Below are 24,834 nucleotides of genomic sequence, written 5' to 3' on the forward strand. Positions count from 1 at the left end.
CCACTCAGCAGGTACAACTCCTAGCACCTGGTGTAATGAGTGATTCAGTTCTGAAGGGGAGACCTTATCAGTTGTATTATACTGGTGATAGCTCAAGTGGGTAACAAACTACCCTGAGCCAAACATTTTCATTTTGCAAAATTTAAGGTGCCATAAAAAACAGGCATCATTCTCTGCAGATCTTATAATTATTATTGACTCCATAATGATTACCACTGTATTGTTTGATTTCCCAGAGTTTCACCCTCCATATGTAGCTTATTCCAATTAGTCACAGGTAAAGGCTTAAGCAGATGTGAGGTCCCAGCATGCCAGAGGTTACCATTTCATTTATCATCAGGAATTGAGTCCTTATTTCATTCAGAGGGTAGATAGAAAAAATCCAAAATCTCATGCTAGGGGTCTATCTTTAGGAAACACTTCCCCTACCAATTATATTAGCCCAAATTCCCTAGAATATAGAACCTGAGACAATGATTAAGTGGTATGTCTTATTAAGGAAGCAGAATCCCAGGATAGTAAGAGTGAACAGCAGCAGCAACAACAACAACAACAACAACAAAGAAAAGAAAAGAAAAGAAAAGAAAAAGAAAGAAAGAAAGAAAGAAAGAAAGAAAGAAAGAAAGAAAGAAAGAAAGAAATAGGGAAGTAGGGGAAACCATACAAAGTAATACAGTAATGTGCTAGCCTCCATTTCATGAAAAGTCCCCAAGAGACATTGCTGGTCATTTGGCTGATACTTTAACTTAGTCACCCAGGAGGACTCTAAAGCTGATCATGGGATTCTGCTTTCCATTGGCCAAAATTTATCCCACAGGGAGTGAATTCACCTGTGCTTCCAAATGACATCATGCAATACCACCAGTGCATACTCAAGAGGTTAAATTTCAGTAAAAGTCACAAATTCAGGCTATGTGGTTATCAACATAGCCATATCACATCAGTGAAAAGAAGACACTTCTGAAATGATTTAAGAGTCCCCAAGATGCAGAATCATATAGGTCCAAGCAAAATTGACTGGCCATTGCATCACTGCATTAACTAACTGAAATTCCAAAAGACTATGGCACTGAGGGTATGGAGGCACAGAAGTTGTGGCCAATGCAATAACTAAGTAGGGTTTATCCTAAGAATCCAAGGTTAAATGAATATCTGTAAAAATAATTTCATTCAAATTGATATAATCCAACACATACTGAACAAACAAGCAGATTAACACTTTTATCTAAGCAGAAGTCTGAGAGAAAATTCTGGAAATCAAATTAAATCACATAAATTATTGCACAATTTATTGAAATCCCTGAGATGAATGATTGTAGAAAATAATGTAACTGTGCCACTATAATAAGAATGAATAATTTTGTTGCAATAAAAAGTGTGCCTTTGTTCCTGCTTTTTCTTGCAATCCAAGACAAACATATTTGGGGGGAAGATGAAATTCTTTTAGGCAAAGTAAGCAGAAACTTCACACATTCAAATCTCCTTATTTAATAAAAATATAATTATAGACAAGAATGCAATTTCAGATGCAATTTAGTAAGTATGCAAAGCACAAGATTTTTGATAGTATTTATACATGAAGAAATACAAACGATAATATGAAAAATACACAGTTATCTTTCCAATCATACTAATATGAATTAAAATGAAGATGCCATGATAAGTTTGTTAAAATAAAAAAGTTAATCAACATATATGAATAAAAATCAATAGTGCTAGGGCTGTGGGAAAACAGTCCCATATTTATGGTTACACTATAAATTAGATAAACTTTTGGATAAAAATATATTAAACTGTACCAAGAACAATCAAACTATTTATATAATTTGATGGAGCCACTATACAATTATAATAAGCAATAACAAAATGGTACAATGGCTCAAAGATGATAAAAGTAAACTGTTTCACAGCTTTCCTGCAAATCGTCATACTGGACCTAGATTTTATTGATTTTTTTTTTAAGATTTTATTTATTTAATTGACAGAGAGAGAGGAAGAGCATAAGCAAGGGGAATGGCAGGCAAAGGGAGAGGCAGGCTCCCCACTGAAAAGGGAGCCTGATGCAGGGCTAGATTCCATGACCCTGGGATCATGACCTGAGCCAAAGGCAGACACTTAACCAACTGAGTCACCCAGGCACCCCCAGATTGTATTCATCTTGATGTTACACTGTCTTCACTACACAGCTTCCAATGTCACCATGCTCATTTGCATGCAGCTTTGCATCCAGCTAACAGATGGGGAAAGAGCATGGGTGGGGGCATATAGGAGGTTTTAAATGACCTAGAAATGGAAAATTTTGTTTATACTTAATTCTGTTATTTACAATTCCATCACGGACCACACCCAACTGGGAAGGACGCTGAGGGAACATACGTTAGCTATGTGCTAAGAAAGAAAAAGAAAAAAAAAAGTGGATCTGGTGAACCAGTTACTTTTTCACTTTTTCTCACCACAACTGATACCAAGAAAATAACCCAGAAAGGCATAAAGAGTATTTTTTATAAAGGTATACATGGCAGTGCTTTCTAATAAGATGAGTATCAGAACTTTCTCTTACCTCACTAGAATATAAGTTCTATGAGGACAGGATTTTTGTAGACTTGGTTTACTGCAATATTCTGTATTTGGAATAATGCCTGAGATTTTGTATGAATTTGTTAATAGAATAAAAAATGACTCAACTTATCTGTCAGTAGCAAAATAAGCCCAACAAGAAGAGTCAGGAATTGGCTACTACAGCAATACAGATTGTGGTTGCTAATGGTAGTAGGTAATGGAATTAAGTTCAGGCAAGTATGCAGAACTTGACTTCAAGAAAAAGTTGCAGAAATAAATGATGGTATAGAAAATCAACAATTCTTTTCAAGGAGATAGAGTAAGTTGTAACAAATATTTGGTTATAAATTGCAGACTGCACAAAGTCATAGAGGAACCTATTAGAAGCTCTTACTAGATCTGTGGCAGACTGCAGTTCATTGAGAAAACACCAATTGTCAACAAAACTGGTAAGACTAAGACAGGTTTTTTTATTCCAAAGACCTGGGTAGTAGGTAAATTTTATCTTATTTTTTATTTTTAAGTTTAATAATTTTGACATCTTACATTTTATAAATTTAAGGTATATAGCGTGTTACTTTAATATGTTTAGGTAATATGATTGCCACTGAAGCAATATTTACCACATTAAATCGTTAAAGTAATATTTTCTTGTCTATATTTGTTACACTGCACATTAGATCCCTATGGCTTATTTACTCTCTGTTACAAGTTTGAACCCTGAACACAACTAAGCATCATGGAGATGCAAATAAAAACTATAACGAAAGATCACCTCACACCTGTTAGAATGGCTATCACCAAGAAGACAAGAGACAAGTGCTGGTGAGGTTATAGTGAAAAAGTAGTAGGTAAACTTTTAATTTGGAAATTCAGGCACTGGAGATGATCCAGGAACTGAAATCATGGAACCAAAAGACAAGTTTACAGCTAAGCCTAAAATAAAGTTAATTTGACTCTAAACTTAAATCCATAATTGGTCCATAAATTTAAGATGAGTACAACTCAGTCAATGTGAGTTTAAAGCTCTGGTATAGGTTTTTAGGAAATATCAGCTAGGGAGCATTGTGTTCTATTATAGCAACAACATAAAATAATTAATGTGGAGTGGATAAGCAGACTATGAAATATCATGATATACATCATGATATAATAGTCTGTGTCAAATAAAAATGACAATAGCAGAGAGTATCTAGCACATAAAAATATGTGTGTAAAATAATGTTCAATAGAAAAGAATGAATTACAAAAAATGTACACAGACTTTACTTACGTTTAAATGCATATGTATGTGGGCACCTGGGTAGCTCAGTCTGACTACTGGAGGTGTCAGTCAGTTGTCTGACTCTTGATTTTGGTTCAGGTCATGATCTCAGGGTCATGGGATCAAGCCCTGCATTGGGCTCTGTGTTTAGCATGGAGTCAGCTTCAGACTTTCTCTCCCTCTGTCCCCCTGCTCTCTCTGTTTCTCAAATAAATAAATAACCTTAAAAAATAATAAATGCATAAGTATTGACAAAAACAAAAATTGAATTTATATAAAAATGTTTAATATTAATAAAATTAAAATCTACTTTAATAATAGTAGTAATAAAATGTCTAAAAATATGTAAATATAGTTTCCATCCTGGAAATAAAATGATTTCTTTTTCTTTATTTTTCTGAAGTGATTGGTACAAATTATTATGTACAACTTTGGTCAACTCACTTCTGTGATTCATACATTTGTAGGTTTTTGTTCTATCACAATGCACATAAGAAATAGGTGTCTGAGGAAAAAAAAAAAGAAATAGGTGTCTGAGAAGAGACAGTGTTTGGTTCTGTTTTTGAATCTAACCACTAAAAAAAAATGATGCTTTGTGATCCTTAGATTATTTAAGATTAGTATCTTTTAAGGATACTATTAATACACTCAAAATATTCTTTTTTTAAATATTTTATTTATTTGAGAGAGAGACAGTGAGAGAGAGCATGAGAGGGGAGAAAGTCAGAGGGAGAAGCAGACTCCCTGTGGAGCTGGGACCCAGATGTGGGACTCAATCCCGGGACCCCGGGATCATGACCCAAGCTGAAGGCAGTTGCTTAACCAACTGAGCCACCCAGGCACCCACACTCAAAATATTCCTGAAGGGTATAGTGATGTTTTGTTTAATTCCTGTAACTTCTCTTTTTCTTTTTTATCAGTATTGATACAATTTTATTAATTATGTTGCCCTTTTCAAAAAATGCTTTTTGTTTCATTGATTTATCTTGTTTTCCACTTTTAATTTTATTGATTTCTGTTCTCATCTTTATTATTTATTTCCTTCTGTTTGCTTTAGCTTATTTTGCTCTTCTTTTTCTAGTTCCTGGAAGAAGGAACCTAGATTTTAATTAAATTATTGATTTAAGACCTCTCTTCATTTTTTTTTAAAGATTTATTTACTTATTTATTTATTATTTGTCAGAGAGAGAGAGAGCACAAGCAGGAGGAGTGGCAGGCAGGGCAGGCAGAGGGAGAAGCAAACTCCCTTCTGAGCAAGGGGTCTGAGGCTGGACTCCATGCCAGGAACCTGGGACTGTGACCTAAGCTGAAGACAGATGCTTAACCAACTGAGACACACAGGTGTCCCTGCCTTTCTTCATTTCTGATAATCATTTAGTCTTATAAATTTACCTCTCCGCACTCCTTTCGATAGGTCTCAAATATTTTGATATACCATATTTTCATTTTCATTCACATCAATGTATTTTTATCCCCTTTCAGACTTATTTGACCCATGGACTATTTTGGGAGCGTGTTATTTATTTTCCAAATGTTTGGTTATGTTCCTCTTCTGTTTCTCTTATCAATTTAAAGTTTGATTCCATACTTTGTATTATTTCAATGATTTTAAATTAGTTTGTTTATTACACTGGTGAATGATTTTAAATTTAAATTTGTTTGTTTATTATCTTGGTGAGTGTTCCATGGGCATTAAAAAAAAAAGTGTATTTTGCTGTTGGATGACATGTTCCACATATATCAATGTGAACATGTTGGTTCATTTTGTTGTTCATATCTTCTACATGTTTTCTGATTTTTTTGTCCAACAGTCACATCAACTGCTGAGAATGCTTTGTCATAGTTGTCAACTATAATTATAAATTTGACTCTTTTCAGTTCTATCAGTTTTTGTTTCATGTATTTGTATTCTAAGACTCCATTGTTTGGTGCATACATGTTTACGACTGATATATCTTCTTGGTGGATTGATCCTTTCATTATAATTTAATGTCTCTCTTTGTCTCTAGCAACTTTCTTTGCTCCAAAATAACCAATATTTATTTTAATATAGCAAGTTCTATTTTAATTTGATTATGTTTTTATGATATATATTTTTAAATAATTTTGTTTTCAACTTATTAACAATGTCATTCTACTTAAAGTGAATTTCCTGTAGACACATATAGTTGAGCCATGTTGTTTTTATCCATTTTGCCATTTTTTGTCTTTTATTTGGTGCATTTAGAGTTTAAGTCATTGTTGATATGTTAGGACTTAGGTTTGCCATTTTATTACTTGCTTTGTATTTGTTTCCTCTGTTTACTCTTCTTTTCTTTTTTGTTCCTTACTTTCCTATGAGTTACTGGAACATTTTGAGTTCCATCCTTTTCTTTTCTCTTTTATTTATTTACTCTTTCTTTCTTTCTCTTAATCAAGTTTAATTAACATACAGTGTTATATTAGTTTCAGGTGTACAATGTAATGATTCAACAATTCCATAGATTTATTCAATGCTTATCAATCTAAGTGTACTCCTAACTTCCTTTATTCGTTTCACCTATTTCCCTACCCACATTCCCTCTGGCAACCAGAATTTCATTTTGAGGTATTTATAATATTTTGAGTATATCCCTTTGTCTACTTATCTTAGTAGTTGCTCTACATATTAGAAATTATATATGTAACTTATCCTAGTATACTGATATCTATATTTTATCACATTATATGAAAGGAACCAATTAGGCCCCTTTAATCTACCCATTTAAAAATATAAATATGTTAAATACTTCTTCTATATACACTGAGCACAACATCAGATGGTGTTATATATACACAGTTTTGGTTTTTTGGTTTCAAGCATGAAATATGATTTAAAAGACTCAAGGAAAGAAGGAGAGTCTATTTATATTAACTTACTTTTACCCATCCTGATGGTCTTCATTCATAACTGAAGTTTCAAACCTTCCTTTGTCATTTCTTTTCTTTTTAAAGACTATCTTTAGCTATTATTTAAAAGTAGGTTTACTAGCAACAAATTTTTGTAGTTGTGCTTCATTTGAGAATATCTTTATTCCCCCAGTATTCCTTAAATATGTTTTTACTGGATATAGTATTCTGAATTAATAGTTCTTTGTTTCAGTAAATACCATAAGAATAATGTGCTATTAACTCATGAACTTCATGGTTTCAGATGAGAAATCCATTGTTATTTTCAAATTGTTATTCCCCTATATGTAATGTCATTTCCCTCTGGAAGTGTTCAATATAGTTTTCTCTTTAGTATTTAGATTTCAGAGTTTAATTATAGTATGTCTGGTGTGAATTTATTTAGGTTAATCCTATTTGAGGTTCACTCAGATTCTTGAATCTGTGGGTTTATGTATTTTGCCAAATTTGGTAGTTTCAAGCCATTATTTCTTTGAATATTTTTCTCAGTCCTATTCCTCCTTTCCACCAGAAGCTAGAAGATAAAGGCATCATATATTCACAGTGTTGAATAGGAAAAATCTATAGCCAACAATACTATCTCCAGCAAGGCTATCATTCAGAATAGAGGGAGAGATAAAGAGTTTCCCGGACAAATAAAGGTTAAAGGAGTTCATGACCACTAAACAAGCCCTACAAGGAATGTCAGAGGGTATTCTTTGAATGGAAGGAGAGTCTAGAAATAAGAGTAGGGAAGGTAGGAAACACAAAAGTATTGAAAGTAAGTATCTGTAAAAATCAGTCAAGAGACTCACAAAATTCAAAATAATAATAATAAATTATAGCACCATACACTTAAAATATGGGGAGAAGAGGAGTAAAGAGTGGGTTCAAACTTAAGTGACCATCAACTTAAGAAAGACTGCTATATGTAGAAAATGTTATATACAAAACTAATGGTAACCACAAATAATAAAAAAAAAAGTGATATATATGCAAGAAATAAATCCAAGCATATCACTAAAGAAAGACAATGTATGATGAGAGAAGAGAACAAGAGAAGAAAGGAACAGAGAAGATCCACAAAAACAAACCCCCTGCAGCCCAGAAATAAATCCCACTTGATCATGGTGAATAATTATTCTAATTTACTGTGAATTCAATTTGTTAGTATTTTGTTGAGAATTTTTGCATCCATATTCTTCAGGGATATTGGTCTGTAATTTTTGTTTTCAGTGTGGTTTTTGTTTGGTTTTGGAATCAAAGTAATGCTGGCCTCATAGAATGAGTTTGGAAGTTTTTTTTCCAGTTCAATTTCCTGGAACATTTTAAGAAAAGATATTAATTGTTCTTTATATGTTTGGTAGAATTCACCTGAGAAGCCATCTAGCCTTGGACATTTTATTTTTTAGTAGATTTTTGATCACTGATTGAATTTCTTTGCTGTTAATTTAGTTTGTTCAAATTCTTTATTTCTTTCTGTTTCAGTGTTAGTACTTTGTATGTTTCTAGGAATTTATCCATTTCTTCCATGATGCCTAGTCATTTATTTCTAATTTTTATTATTTCCCTTATTCTGCTGTATTTAAGCTTTAATTTTTCTTCCTTCTTTAGCTTCTTTAGTTGTAATATTAGGTTGTGTATTTGAGATTTGTCTTGCTTCTTAAGGTAGGCCTATTTTGGGACGCCTGGGTGGCTCTGTTGGTTAAGCGGCTGCCTTCGGCTCAGGTCATGATCCCAGCGTCCTGGGATCGAGTCCCGCATCGGGCTCCTTGCTCCGCAGGGAGCCTGCTTCTCCCTCTGCCACTGTGTCTGCCTGTGCTCGCTCGTGCTCTCTCTCTCTCTCTGACAAATAAATAAATAAATAAAATCTTTAAAGGTAGGCCTATTTTGCAATATAATTCCTTCTTAGGACTGCCTTTTCTGCATCCCAAATGTTTTAGACTGTTGTGTTTTCATTTCCATTTGCTTGCATGTATTTTTTTTAATTTTTAAAAAAATTTCCCTGGCTAAGCTATTTATTCTTTACTATGATGTTCTTTAACCTCCATGTATTTGTGGTCTTTCCAAAATTTTTTTCTTGTGGTTAAATTCAGGTTTCAGAGCCCTATGGTCAGAAAATATTCACAGTATGATCTCAATCTTTTTGAACTTGTTAATGGATGATTCGTGGCCCAGTATGTGATCTATTTTGGAGAATGCTCCATGTGGACTTGAAAAGAATGTGTATTCTATTGCTTTAGGATGAAATGTTCTGAATATATCTGTGAAGTCCTTCTGGTACAATGTGTCCTTCAAAGTCATTGTTTCCTTCTTGATTTTCTGCAGAGATGATCTCTCCATTGCTGTATGTAGGGTGTTAAATTCTCCTACTATTATTTTATTATTATCAATAAGTTTCTTTATGTTCACTAGTAATTGATTTATGTATTTAAGTGCTCCCATGTTGGAGGCATAAGTATTTAAAAGTGATAGATTTTCTCATTGGATAGACCTCTTTATTATGATATAGAAGTCTTCTCCATCTCTTATTACTGTCTTTGGTTTAAAATCTAGGTTGTCTGATTTGCGTATAGCTACTCCAGCTTTTTTTTTTTTTTTATGTCCATTAGCATGATGGATGGTTCTCCATCTCCTCACTTTGTATCTGCAAGCATCTTTAGGTCTAAAATGTGCCTCTTTTTGACAACATATTGATGGACCACCTTTCTTTCTTTCTTTCTTTCTTTCTTCCTTTCTTTCTTCCTCTTTATTTTCTCATTCTGATACCCTATGTCTTTTGATTGGAACATTTATTCCATTTATATTCAGAGTGATCATTGGTAGATACGAATTTAGTGTCATTGTGTTACCTGTAATGTTGGTGTTTCTGGTCATGTTCTCTGTTCCTTTCTAGTTTTTGTTGCTTTTAGTCCTTCTTTCCCATTCACAGTGTCCCCTTTAGTATTTACTGCAGGGCTGGTTTAGTGGTCACAAACTCCTTTATTTTTTGTTTCAGAAACTTTTTATCTGTCCTTCTATCCTGAATGACAGCCTTGCTGGATAAGGTATTCTTGGCTGCATATTTTTGTTTGCCCACTCAGCACGTTGAATACATCATGCCACTCTCTAGCCTGCCAAGTTTCTGTGAAACTGATTTGTATTCCCTTGTATGTTAAGGACTTTATTTCCCTGGATGCTTTCAGGATTCTTTCCTCACCTGTAATTTGTGAATTTGACTATGTTATGTCTTGGTGTTGGCTTGCTTTTGTTGAATTTGATGGAATTTTTCTGTGCTTCTTGGATTTCAATGTCTGTTTCCTACCTCAGATTAGGGAAGTTTTCATTTATAATTAGCTCAAATAAACATTATGTCCCATTTCCTCTCTCTTCTTCTGGCACTCCTATGATAAGAAAGTTATTATGCTTTAAAGGAATCATTGATTTTCTTAAATCTGCATGTGTGATCCAATACTTTTTCCCCTCTTCTTTTCAACTTCTTTATTTTCCATAATTTTATTTTCTGTATCACTGAGTCATTCCTCTGCTTTATCCATCCTTGTTTTCATTTCATCCAGTCAGTTTTGCATCTTGCTTGTAGCATTTTTTTTTATTTTACCCTGAATATTTTTTAGATCTTTTATTTCTGCATTAAGGACTTCTCTAATATCTTCTATGCTTTCCTCTACACCCAACTAGTATCCTTACGATTGTTATTTTAAATTCTGTTTCAGGCATCTTACATATATCTGTTCTGATTTAATCACTGGCAATAACTTCTTCCTTTTTTGGGGGGGATGAATATTTCATCTTGTCATTTCATCTAGGTTACTGTGTGTGTGTGTGTGTGTGTGTGTGTGTGTGTGTGTTATTCCTGTTCCTGAGAGTAATGGCTATATTAAGAGGTGCTATACTGTACTGAGCCCTGGTGTTTCAGGAAGTGTTTCAGAGTGTGCAATCTGCTCTTGCGTTTTGGCTACTCCTTCCTTCATGTCAGTCCTCTGCAGAGTTTCTCCTTGCCTGCAGTGGTGAGTGTTTGGACTTTGCCCACTGTGTGTTAAGTTTTGACTAGATATGTTCTATTTGCTTGTTAAAAGAAGCTAGATTCTATTTCTCCAGGAGTTGAAGTTTTGCAGCACTCTATGATAAGTAGGTTAGGTGTGTGCAAAAGGTTTATGGTGGTCTTTTGGGAGAGGAGCCTGCTGAGGTGGTTCCTAGGTGTACTTGCCCTGGTAAAGATGCACATTCAAGGCACAAGGTGGCAGGGCTTGGTGTCAGCATCTCCAGCCTCCAGTGGGGGTGTTTTGTTACTAAAGTAGGTCAGTGCAGATGGAAGGGGGCAATGACATTTCTCCACTCTGTTGTCCCCAGAGCAGGAAGTTCCCATCCACAAATCTTAAGGAAGCCTTCACAGAAGAGCAAATAATTTCCTCCTTTGTGTTCCTGTCACACACCTTCCTTCACCCTGTCTTTGCCTAAGCTGTGTCTGCCAAGCATCAGAGTTCTCCTGTGTTTTGTCTCATGCACACAGCTGGGTTTCAAAACTCCAAGTTTTAGGGACCCAGGGTGGTATGGACCATCACTGATCCTCTAGGGGAGGGTCTCACTGTGCTGTGGTAGGTGGCAGTTTGTCCCAGGAAAGCAGGAGCACAACCATGCAACTTTTTGAGGTTTATGGGAAAGTGCATTAAAAAGCTGGCACCAAGGTTTGCTAACCTCAGCGGGTTTTTCTGTTCCTATGTTAACAAAGAAGGCAGCACATCGGTGGCTATCAGCTATTTTGTCTCTGGAGAGTCCATGCCACCTCTCCCAAATGCACTCCAAGAAGGGGAGCTGTTACTCCTTATGCCACCCAGAGATCCTCAGATTACACTGTCTGCTCCTGGGCCTCCAACCCTCTTCCCCACAGGAGCACCACTATGTCTACCAGGCACAACCCTGGTGTCAGCACAGACTTCAAAAACGTCAGACTTTGAGCTCTGCTGTTTATAAAGACTCGTAGTAGTTAGACCCTCTCCTTTTCACAGTTAAAGCTCTTTTGGGGTACAGTTTTTCTTGTGCAATTCCCTACAATGCTGCTTTCTCTTCACTGCCCCACTTTTTGCTCCTCTCTCTGTGATTAATTCTTCTTCCCCTCTGCAGCACCATAATTCTTTTGTCCCTCAAGTCACCTCTCTGTAGCTACTACCTTCCACCACGTGGTTGTTTTTTCCCTCTAGCTGTGCAGTTTTTTCTCTGTCTTTACATCAACTCTTGGATGTTCAGAATAATTTTATATTTGTCTGGCTGTGTTTGAGGGGTCCCCCTACTGCTCTGCCATCTTAACTCCAAAGACCCAATTCTGCATTTCTGAACAGACAGGGTTCTGGATCGAAAGTGGAACTTTTTTACCAGGAACTCCAAGAAGATACACACCCTTTCAGTACTTCTGTCTTCTCACTTACAAAATGTGAAGAAAACAGTCCCCTACTCAAAAAGCTGCTGGGAGAAGGAAAGGCTTTAATGTGTGTGCAGGGCTTAGACCAGACCCTGCATGCTCAGTGTTTTTCAAATATGCATTTTTAAAACAAATGAACATTTTAAAGATTAAACAAAGAGTCTTCTTGATGAAATTAGGAGAATAAAGAGAGCTACTGTCTTGAATTAATCATTGTGATGGAGGTGCCTGGGTGGCTCAGTAGGTTAAAGCCTCTGCCTTCGGCCCAGGTAGTGATCCTAGGGTCCTGGGATTGAACCCCGCATTGGTCTCTCTGCTCAGCAGGGAGCCTGCTTCCTCCTCTCTCTCTCTGCCTGCCCCTCTGCCTACTTGTGATCTCTGTCTGTCAAATAAATTTTAAAAAATCATTGTGACAGAATTAGCTATGGGATTTTTATTTTGTGAAATCCATATCAAAATTAAAGGCAATATACAGGAGTTAACTTGAATTCTAAAAAATGATGTGTTAAAATATATAAAATTTCAAAACAACAAATCTGACAAAGACCTAAAATTGGACACCCAGTCAACTGAGTGTTAACATTGTTGGCATCCCACTGGTATGGATAATTACATATAGATGCTAGGAGAATCCATTCACACTCAATTTCAACAGAATACTTACATAAAATAAAATGTGGAATATATTTTGGATCCTCTACTTTCGATATTATACTCTTGAAGAGTACATTTGCATCTATAAAAACTCCTTGTGTTCTCTCCAAGGAGAATTAATGAAATAAAGGAAGAGAACACTGGAACTGTGATAATAGAAAGAAAGAAAGAAAGAAAGAAAGAAAGAAAGAAAGAAAGAGAAAGAAAGAAAGAAAAAAAGAAAGAAAGAAAGAAAGAATCTACTATCTTTTTAAGAAAAAAAGGATATTACTTCAAAGTTACACTGATCTGTGGACTTAATGGTGGAACACTATTCCATCTCTCATTCTGTGCAATGTTAACATACATTTTGAAGAGATTTTAAAGTCTACAATTTACTATTTCTCTTAATGATTATTTTTAAATGTCTAGAAGACGATTTCAGAAAGAGAACAAGTGCTTCCAGATTCTTAGATCACTCCACTGGTACATACGTTTCCATGGATATCCTCCTGGCAATACTGAAAAATTGTTTTGAGTTCCCAAGAAATACCAGGTAATTGATAGACATCAGTCTATGTAAGCTCAGTTTGGTATAATCCAAATATCAGAAAGTCACTTTTTTTTTAATTGTAAAACCTTAGAGAGGGAAGTTCTCCGTGACAGTCAAATAGAATGGGGAAATTTTGCTTTTGTCACTACCTAGCAAAAATCAAATTCCCAAAATAAGAAAATTTCCTTTCCATGATAATTTTGTTTGAAAGGCCAAAAATAAAATACATTAGCAAATATCAGCAGAATTTTTTCACATGTAGAAATTTCATAGAAATTGAAGTTATAGAATTGAATTATATAATTATTCATTTAAAATAAACCAATGGGATAGTTTATGAGTCAAATTCTAATACAATTTTAATACACTTTATCATAGTAACAATTTATAAGTTGTGGGATAACTATTGTATAAATGGAGTCCTAAACATTTTCCTTAGTCTAAGTTTTGAGAATTGTAACAGACTACAGTACAGTTTTCATCCATCAAATAAATCTAAAAGCACATTAAAAAGATGACTTAAGGGGCGCCTGGGTGGCTCAGTGGGTTGGGCCTCTGCCTTCTGCTCAGGTCATGATCTCAGGGTCCTGGGATCGAGCCTCGCATCAGGCTCTCTGCTCAGTGGGGAGCCTGCTTCCCCCTCCCCTTCTACCTGCCTCTCTGCCTACTTGTGATCTCTCTCTCTCTGTCAATTAAATAAATAAAATCTTAAAAAAAAAAGATGACTTAAAAAGGTGACTATGATAAAATATAAAAACTGATTTTAAAAATTGGGAATATGATCACTGATTTTTAAAAAATGTGAGTAGACATAGATGAATAACAGAATAGACTCAGCCAATGACGTATGAATTTATCTAGAAGAAAAATGGAAGAGTTCTCCTAGAATATACTACAAAAGAATAAAAAGGTGGTGTGAGGAAAAAAACAAAAAACCTCTTATTCCAGCACATATAATTAAGACTTGGGTAAAGAAAGAATAAAAGTGAGAAAACTTTTAAGATAACAGCAAGCAATTTGCCATATTATAGATATGTACAAGTCTTTCACTTTTTTTCTCACATCCAGTTCAACAAGCCCTATGTCGTTTCTACCTAGCAACCAGAATGAAGTTCTAAAATAGAAATTGGAACATTTAATCATTTTTTTTTCCTCAAAGATTTTATTTATTTACTTGACAAAGAGAGATAGCAAGAAAGAGAGAGAGAGAGAGAACAAGCAGGGGGAGCATCAGGGAAAGGGAGAGGGAGAAGCAGGCTCCCTGCTGAGCAAGAAGCCTGATGTGGGGCTCAATTCCAGGACCCCAGGATCATGACCTGAGCCCAAGGCAGATGCCCAACCAACTGAGTCACCCAGGTACCAGGAACATTTAATCATTGATTAAGCCTTCCATTCTCTCCCATTGTGTATAGAAAAACAAAATCAAATTCCTTGACTTAATTTAGCCCCTGACTACTTCTCAAACCTCCCATCATGCCACTCTTTCTTTCTTCATTATATACCATTGCACCAGTCTTCTCTTATTTCCCAGAAAACATCAAGATACTGGTCTTTGGCATTTGGACTTTTTGTTCCTCTTGCCTACATTTCTTAACTCATGCCCAAACTTCACAAATCTTCCTAATTATTTTTCAGACTAATATTATATACCATCTTTTAGGGATGCTTACACTCATACAAATTAATTTGGTCTTTTGATTATTCTTTAGCATACTTTGCTGTGTATTTCTTTTATAAATACATCAAGAATCCGTATGTAAACAATTTTACAAGATTGTTGTCAAACACAATGAAATACAATTTCCAGGAGAATAGGAACCTACTCTGGTTCCCCATTTCCTTTCAAGCATTTATCACAGTGATCAGCCTAGCAAAAGATATATGCTATATATTCGGGGGTTTTTTGTTCATTTGTTTATTGTTTTGTTTTTGCCTTTTTTAGTTTCAAGTTTTATTTAAATTTCAGTTAGTAAACATATAGTGTAAATTTTTTTCATGAGTAAAATTTAGTGATTCATTCATTAACTATAACACCCAATGTTGATCGCAATAGCGCCCTCCTTAAAACCCATCACCCATTTAACTCACCCCACTGATAACCTCCCCTTCAGTAATCCTCTGTTTGTTCTCTATAATTGAGTCTGTTGTCTTTTTCTGGGTTTGCCTCTCTCCTTTTTTGCCAATCTGTTATCAGTTTCGTTTTGTAAATTCCACATGAGTGGTGTGTGTGTTTCTCTGACTGACTTATTTCACTTAGCATAATACATTTCAGCCATATCTATGTTGTTGCAAATGACAAGATTTCATTCTTTTGGAAGGCTGAGTAATACACGCACACACACACAAAACACACACACACACACACACACATCTGTTATAATTCTCAAAATTTAGACTCTTAAAAAGGTTTGGGATTCCATTTACACAATAGTTATAGATAGATAGATTAGATGGATAGAGAGGAGATATCTATATAGATAGATGGATAGATAGATATCTATATATATCTCTCACAGCTTCTTTATGCATACATAAGTCTAAGTCCATGGACATAATTTAGCTATTGTTGATAATGCTGCTATAAACATTAGGGTGCATGTGTCCCTGTGAATCAGTATTTTTCTATATTTTGGGTAAATACCTAATAGTGCAATTGCTGGATCATAGGCATATAGTTCAATTTTTAAATTTTTTACATTTTTAAAAATTTTTTAGGGACCTCCAAACTATTTTCCACAGTGGCTGCCCCAGTTTGCACTTCCATCAACAGTGTAAGACAGTTTCCCTTTCTCCACATCCTTACCCACATTCGTTGTTTCCTGTGTTGCTAATTTTAACAATTCTGACAGGTGTGAGGTGATATCTCATTGTAGTTTTCTTCTATATTTCCCTGATGATGAATGGTGTTGAGCATCTTTTCATGTGTCTATCAGCAATCTGTATGGCTTCTTAGGATAAATGTCTTTTCATGTCCTCTGTCAATTTCTTAGCTGGATTATTTGATTTTTGGGTATTGAGTTTGATAAGTTCTTTATAAATTTTGGATACTAAGCCTTTATTAGATATATCATTTGCAAGTATCTTCTTATATTCTGAAGGTTGTCTTTTACTTTTGTTTGTTTCCTTCACTGTGCAGAAGCTTTTTACTTTGATGAAATCCAAATAGTTTATTTTTGCTTTTGTTTCCCTTGCTTCTGGAGATGTATCTAGTAAGAACTTACTACTGCCAAGGTCAAAGGGGTTGTTGCCTGTGTTCTCCTCTAGGATTTTGGTGGTTTCAGACATCATATTTAGGTCTTTTATCCATCTTGAATTTATTTTTTATATGGTGTAATAAAGCAGTCCAGTTTCATTCTTCTGCATGTTGCTGTCCAATTTCCCCAAAAAAACATTTGTTGAAGAGACTGTTTCCTATTGAATTATTCTTTCCTGTTTTGTCAAAGATTAATTGACCATATAGTTGTGGGTCCATTTCTGGGTTTTCTATTCTGTTCCATTAATCTGTGTGTCTGTTTCTGTTCCAGTACCATACTGTCTTGATCAGTGCAGTTTCATAATATAACTTGAAGTTTGGGATTCTAATGTCACCCATTTTCTTTTTCTTATTCAAGATTGTTTTGACTTACTGGAGTTATTTGTGGTTCCATATGAATTTTAGGATTGTTTGTTCTAGCACTGTGAAAAATGCTGGTGTTATTTTGATAAGGATTGCAATAAACATGTAGATTGTTTTGGGTAGTATAGACATTTTAACAATATTTGCTCTCCCAATCCATGAACATGGAAAGTCTTCCCATCTCTTTATGTCATCTTTAATTTCTTTCATAAATGTTCTATTGTTATCAGAGTACAGATCTATTACCTCTTTGGTTAAGTTTATTCCTAGGTAACAAACTCCATTAGTTTTGTTTGTCTGAGAAACTCTATGTCTCTTTCCATTCTGAATGATAGCCTTTCTGAATAGAATATTTTTGTTTGCAGATTTTTCCCACTCAGCACATTGAATATATCATGCCACTATCTTCTGGCTTATCATATTTCTGTGTAGAAATCTGCTGCTAACTTTATTTATCTTCCCTTTTATTTTAGGTACTTCTTTTGTCTTTTTGCTTTTATATATTTTTTTGTTTACCACTACATTTTGCAAATTTGTTTATAGTATAGCTTGGTGTCAGCCTGTTTTTGTCGATTTTTATGGAAGTTCTCTGTGCCTGCTGGTTTTGGATGTCTGTTTTCTTCCACAGATTAGGGAAGTTTTCAGCTATAATTTTCTCAAATAAAGTTTTTTCTCCTTTCCCATCTCTTCTTCTTTGACTCCTATGATACTAATGTTATTATACTTTATGGAGTCCCTAAGTTCTCTAAGTTTACATTTGTTATCCTATATTTGTCTTGCCCTCTTTTCAGTTTTACAATTTCCCTTAATTTTATCATCTGTATCACATATTTCTTCCTCTGCTTATTCTATCTTCATTATCATTATACCCAATCTGTTTCAAATCTTGTTTATTAGATTTTTTATTTCTTCCAGACTAGTTTTTATGTCTTTTATCTCTGTGGCAAGGGATTCTCTGGTGCCTTTTATGCTTTTCTCAAGACCAGCTAGTATTCTTATTTTTGTTGCTTTAAACTCAGGATCAGGCATATTACTTATATCTGTTTCAATTAGATCCCTGACTATGACCTTTTCTTTTTCCTTGTTATGGGATGAATTCCTTTGTCTTGGCATTTTGTCCAGGTCTCTGTCTTCTGTGTGTTAGTGAAGCCTGTTAAATTTCCTGCTCCTGAAAGTAATGTCTTAATGAAGAAGAGGTCATATACTGTCCAGGGCCTGGTACTTTAGGAAGTATTTCTGGTATGTAGTGTTTGTACTCTGCTGCTGTGTTTTGGCTGTTCTTTCTCTTGGGTCAGTCCTCTGTAATTTCTCCTTGCCTGCAGTGGTGAGTGTTTGGACCTTGGCCAGAGTATGGTGAATTTTAACAAGGTGTCCTCTGGTCTGTGTGTTAAGGGAAACCTGATGCTATTTCTATTAATGCTGAAGCTTTGGAGAACTCTATATTCAGTAGACATGGTGTGTACAGCAGGTTTATGCTGGTATTCTGGGGGAAGGCCTGCTGTGCTGGTTCTCAGGTGCATTAGCTGAAGAAAAACAACACTAGCAGAGAGCAGTGGGGTGGGACTTGATGTAAGAGGTTTAGGCTGTTAGTGTTGGCACTGTGCTGCTTAGTGAACTTAGTTTATGCTGTGTGGTGGGGAAAGGAAATGGAACTCAATGGCTCTTTTTTCCCTGGAGAGGTAATGCCACCTCTCTGAGATGTGCTCCAAGAAAGAGGAATAGCCTCTCCCATTTCATCTCAGGGAACCTTCAGATTGCATGTCTGCCCCTGGGCTCTCTGTCCCCCTTCTCCACAGCAGTATTGCAGTACCCTGAGGGCTCCATATCAGTCATTCTGTAGATCTCTAAAACTCATTTTTGAGCCCTGCTGGTTGTAAAAACTCAAACAAACAAAAAAAAAAATCATCCCCTTTCATGTTCCCTGTCAATGGCTTTGAGGAGTGTTTTTCTCATGTGATCCCCTGTGTCCTCCTCTGTCTTTCTCATGATCCATTTTCCCCCCAGACCATATCTCCACACCTCCTACCTTCCATGATATGTCCACTTCTCTCCCTCTTGCTGTTAAATTTGTTCTTTCAGTCCTCAGACAAATTTCTTGGGTATTCAGAATGATTCGATATTTATCTGGCTGTGTTCAAGGGACAAAGCCAGTCTAGGGTCCACCTACTACTCTGCCATCTTAGATACCTCTACTGAGAAATTATTTCTCAAAAATAACTTGTTAAAACTTTTAATAATAAGTAGTACTTTAGAAAATGTCAGTCATTCATCAGTTATTCTAAGTGATTAGTTATGGTGTGACAGTCCTTAGAATAAGCAGTGGTATTAAATTGAAATTAATATTATTGAGAGAATGAACCTTTAAAACAACAGAGATATCACTTGATATTTTTCTTTGTTCCTTAAATATACAAATCTAAAAATATTTAGATTTTAAATTAAATATGATAAAATGACTGCATGTTGTAAGGTGTTGAGAGAATAAATAGGGTAATGTTACTAAGCTATATGACACAGACAAAAAATATTGTTTAATAAATAGCATACCAAAGTAGATAGCTACACATTTACTTTAGACCAAGATAAAATAACAAAGACCAGCTTTTCCCACCAGTATGAAACAACAAGAAAATGGACTAAAAGTAAAAAACAATGTTTTTCAAGACATTGGATATCAAGTATGAAAGAATTGTGATCTCTTAGAAATGGAAAATGATGTGAGCCCTAGATTTCCCCAGCTTAGAACTGGATTCCAGGCCATGACTCAGGGAGTGGGGACCCAGGCAGATCCCAGTGAAGTCCCTAGGCTGAGGATACAGAATTGATGTTCCAGGGGGGAAAAAGCATCTGAATTTCTTGAGGCAGAATGCCAGAGAAGAGACAGGCACTGAGAGAGAAACTTAAAGAAGTGCAAGGGGTTCCTCCTCAACTTTCTATCTGAAAATTCACATATGCATGTAAGGAAACTAAGGTAGGAGGAGGTCAGGAAATGAGAGGTCTGATGTTCACACAAGGACAAGCATAGTGTCTCTTCCCACCACAGTTTAGAAAGACTCATGGTTCACATAACATTGGATAGAATATCAGAATCTCTTGAATCAGAAATAGAAAATAGCCCAAGACTGTATACTTCTTATCTAGACTTACAAATTTAAAAGACAAGAACAGGAAAAAAAAGTTTGCAAGTGGCTTAACTGCATCTTAGAACAACGTTGAAAGATAATTATAGATACATAAATATATCCAGCAACTGACAAAGTAAAACTCACAATGTCTGAAATCCAATATAAATTACCAAGCATACACAAGAAAGTAGATGCACAAAATGTTCTATAAACACATGAAAAGATACTTAACATGTTCTTTCATTAGAGACACAAATCAAAATCACAGTGGGATACTACTTTTCACATAACAAAATGGTTAGAATTAAAAATACTTGACCATACTTAGTGTTAATGAGTTTATAGAAAATCTGGAAATCTCATTCGTTGTTTGTGGAATGAAAATGACACACATATTTTGGGAAATAATTTGGCAGTGTCTTAAAAAGTTAAACATGAATCTATCATATGATCTAGCCGCTACATTCTTAGCTATTTATCCAAGAGAAATAAAATCATATGTCCATGCAAAGATTTGGACACAAATGTTCTTGAAACTTTATTATACTAGCCCAAAACTGGAACCAATCTAAATGTCCCTCAGTAGATGAATAGTTCAGGAAATCATGGTATACCCATACAATGGAGCATGACTCTACCATGAAAAATAATGGACTATTGACACACACCATGACATGAATGAAACTCAAAACACATGCTGAGTTAAAGAACTGAGACAAAATAGAGCATGCATGGTATGATTCAATTTCATAAAACTCTGAAAAATGAGAACTAAATAGCACCAAAACTGACCAATGTTTGCCTGAAGACAAAAGTGGTGGGAAGTATAGGTGCTGGAGAAAGGATTTCAAAAGAGCACAAGAAAAATCTGGGGGATGACAGACATGTTCATTATCTTGAGTCTGGTGTTTTTTCACATGTGTCAAAACTTATTTAATTGTATACTTTAAATATGTGGTGTTTATTGGATGTCAGTTATATTTCAACAAGGCTATTAGAAATTTAAAAAGGAAGATAAGAAGTAATTGTAATTTTAAAATATGTCAGTGCACTTATTAAGCTTCAAGAAAAAAATGTAAAAAGCTTCAGTGAGGTACAGGACTAGGGTAGATGCATGAGGTGAAAAAAACAAATGCTAATATTAAAGATAATAGAGAAATATAAATACATCCAGATGAATATAAGAATGTGATACAGAAATATAAATATGCAACTTCAAAAAACATATTTTAACTAAGTAGCAATCCTTATGTTATGTTTACAAGCAAGATAAAATATTTTTATCTTGATAAAATTTATAAATTTTAAGATAAATTTATATTTTCCTATAAACTAAGAAATCCTTAACAAAAAGAATGGTTAAGGTATGTCTGGGTGGTTCAGTCAGTTAAGTGTCTGCCTTCAACTCAGGTCATAATTCCAGAGTCACAGGATTGAGCCTCACATAGGGCTCCCTTCTCAGTGGGGAGTCTTGCTTCTTCTCTCGCTTACTATCTCTTAAGTAAATAAATAAAAAGTCTAAAGAAAATGGTCAGGTCTAATTGAATCCTGTAAATGATAATAAGTTATATTTAAGGGAACAGCATATATATATATTCTTACTAACATTATCCATTGTTCTCCTTTATCTATTCATAAGAGAGTATCTGACCACTACTTTAATTTTTTTCAGCTTTGTTGAGGTATAATTGACAAATAATGTTATCAGATATTTAAAACATACAATGGAGCACCTGGGTGACTCAGTCAGTTAAGCATCCAATTCTTGGTTTAAGCTCAGGTCATGATAAGGTTGTGAGATGGAACCTTGCATCAGGCTTCATGCTCAGTGCAGAGTCTGTTTGTCCCTTCCCATACCCATCTGCTCCTCCCCTGCTCTCTCTCTCTCAAATAAATAAATAAAATCTTAAAAAGAATAAAATAAAATATACAACATGATGATTTGTTACACACATAAATTGTGAAAGACATACCCCACTGAGTTAATTAACACATCTACAGTACACTGTGTTTTTGTTTTTTTTTAAGATTTATTTATTTATTTATTTGATGGACAGAGATCACAAGTAGGCAGAGAGGCAGGCAGAGAGAGAGGGGGAAGCAGGTTCCCTGCTGAGCAGAGAGCCTGATGCAGAGCTCAATCTCAGGACCCTGGGATCATGACCTGAGCCAAAGGCAGAGGCTTTAACCCACTGAGCCACCTAGGCGCCCCGATGGAACACTGTTTTAAACAGAGAATTCAAACTAGGGTTTGAGAATAGTGTTCTCAAGAATTTCAAGCTTATAGCTTTATTAGGGAAGGAGTGCTGTAACTACATAAAATGACTATAGTATAAGTACAGTATAAGTAGTATAAGTAAACATATATTAGTAAGTAATATATAAGTAATATAAGTAAACATATATTAGTATAGTAGTAGTATAAGTAAACATATATTTATTAAGTTGGTGTTTTATTAAAAATAAGTATCCTTACTTTTTCATTCATACATTTGTTTATTTATCTATTTATTTTCACTATAGACTCATGAATTTTTATTTTATTCAGTGGGTTATAGTATCACACTGTAATAGTTTGAATTGTTTTTTATTTGGCAACTAATGACATGGCTCATCTTTTCTTGTATTCATTGGCAATTTGGATATCTTCTGTTATGACAAGCCTGTTCATGTTTTGTGTATTTTCTTTTCATTTTTGTGGTTTGTGTTTTTACTCCTTTTTTTACTGTATTTCTTATGCTGTACTTTTATCTCCATGACTTATTTATTTTATAACTGGAACTTTGTGCCTGTTAATCCCCTTTATTTATTTCTCCCATCTCAAACAACATCCCCTCTGGCAATTACCAATTTATTTTCTGTATTTTAAAGTCTATTCTTTTATTTTTTGTTTTGTTTTGCTTTGTTTTGTTTTTGATTTTTGAATTCTACATATAAGTAAAGTCATATGGCATTTGTCTTTCTCTGACTTATTTCTCTTAGCATAACACCCTCTAGGTCCATTCATGTTGTCACAAATGGCAAGATCTCATTTTTTTTTAATGACCAAGTATCATTTAATTATATATATACTGTATCTTTGTTTTTATCCATTCATCTGTCAATGGACACTTGGGTTGCTTGCCTACTTTGCTATTATAAATAATTTGCAATAAATATAAGGGTCATATATATTTCCAAAAACTGGATAGTTTAAAAGCAAGTGCAAGTTAAGCACTGTGTTTTTAACAGCTAAAAGTTTAAATTTTAAAAATCACAATAAAAACCAGAAATTAGAGATGAATAAAAATGAAAATACAACATAAAATTTATAGAGTACAATAAAACCAATAAGCAGAGGGAAGTTTATAGCCATAAATGCCCACACTAAAAAAGTAAAATATCAAATTAATAATCTCACTTTATAATCTAAGGGTTTAGAAAATGAAAATAATAAACTACAAGAAGCAGGAAAAATATTAAAAATTAGAGTAGAAATAAATAAGAGAATAGGAAAACAATAGAGAATCAATGAAAAATAAGGTTTTTTTAAAAATGTATACCAACAAATTTGGCAAACCCTGAGCTAAATTCACTAAGAAAATAGAGATTCAATTAACTAAAAAAATGAGGTTTTAATACCAATTTTATAGAAATAAAAAGGATTTTGAGGGAATATTATGACTAATTGTGTACCAACAAATTAGAAAACCTAGATTAAATTAATAAACTCCTAGAAGCACACAAATTACTAAAACTAACTCAAGAAGGTAATGTTTGGACAGACCTATAATATGTGAAGATATAGACTCAGTATATTTTTTAAAAACAATCACAACAAAGAAAAGTCCAGGTTTAGTTGGCTTTATTGTGGATTCTACTAAACACAAGAAAAAATTAACACCAACCAGTCTTAAACTTTCCAAATAATAGAGGAGGAAGTACTTCATAACTTATCCTATGAAGCCAGTATTCCTCTACCATCAAAAACAGACAAAAGTCACACACACAAACACAAAATCTACTGACCAATATCCCTTAAGAACATAGATGTGAAAAAATCTCAAAACCATACTTGCAAATCAAATTCAATTACATATTGAATAGATTGCGCATGATGATCAATTACAATTTATCCCAGAAATATATAAATGGTTCAACTTAAGAAGTACTATCAACAAAATATATCATTTTAATAAAATTAAACAACAACAACAAAAAAAACCTTGATGGGGACGCCTGGGTGGCTCAGTTGGTTAAGCAGCTGCCTTTGACTCAGGTCATGATCCCAGCGTCCTGGGATTGAGTCCCACATCAGGCTCCTTGCTTGGCAGGGAGCCTGCTTCTCCCTCTGCCTCTGCCTGTGCTTGCTCACTCTCTCTCCCTCTCTCTCTCTGACAAATAAATAAATAAAATCTTAAAAAAAAAAAACCTTGATGTTTCAACTGACACCCAAAGAATACTTTACAAAATACAACACCCTTTCATCATAAAAGCATTCATTAAAGTAGGAAAAGAATGGAACTTCCACAACATGATAAAGGACATTTTTTTTTCTAGAAACCTACAGGTAATATTATGATCAATGGCTAAAGAATAAAAGTCATTCTAGGGGCACCTGGGTGGCTCGGTGGGTTAAAGCCTCTGCCTTTGGCTCGGGTCATGATCTCGAGGTCCTGGGATCGAGCCCCACGTTGGGCTCTCTGCTCAGCGGGGAGCCTGCTTCCTCCTCTCTCCCTGCCTGCCTCTCTGCCTACTTGTGATCTCTGTCTGTCAAGTAAA

This window comes from Martes martes (genome assembly GCF_963455335.1).
Source record: "Martes martes genome assembly, chromosome: X".
Taxonomy (NCBI): Eukaryota; Metazoa; Chordata; class Mammalia; order Carnivora; family Mustelidae; genus Martes; species Martes martes.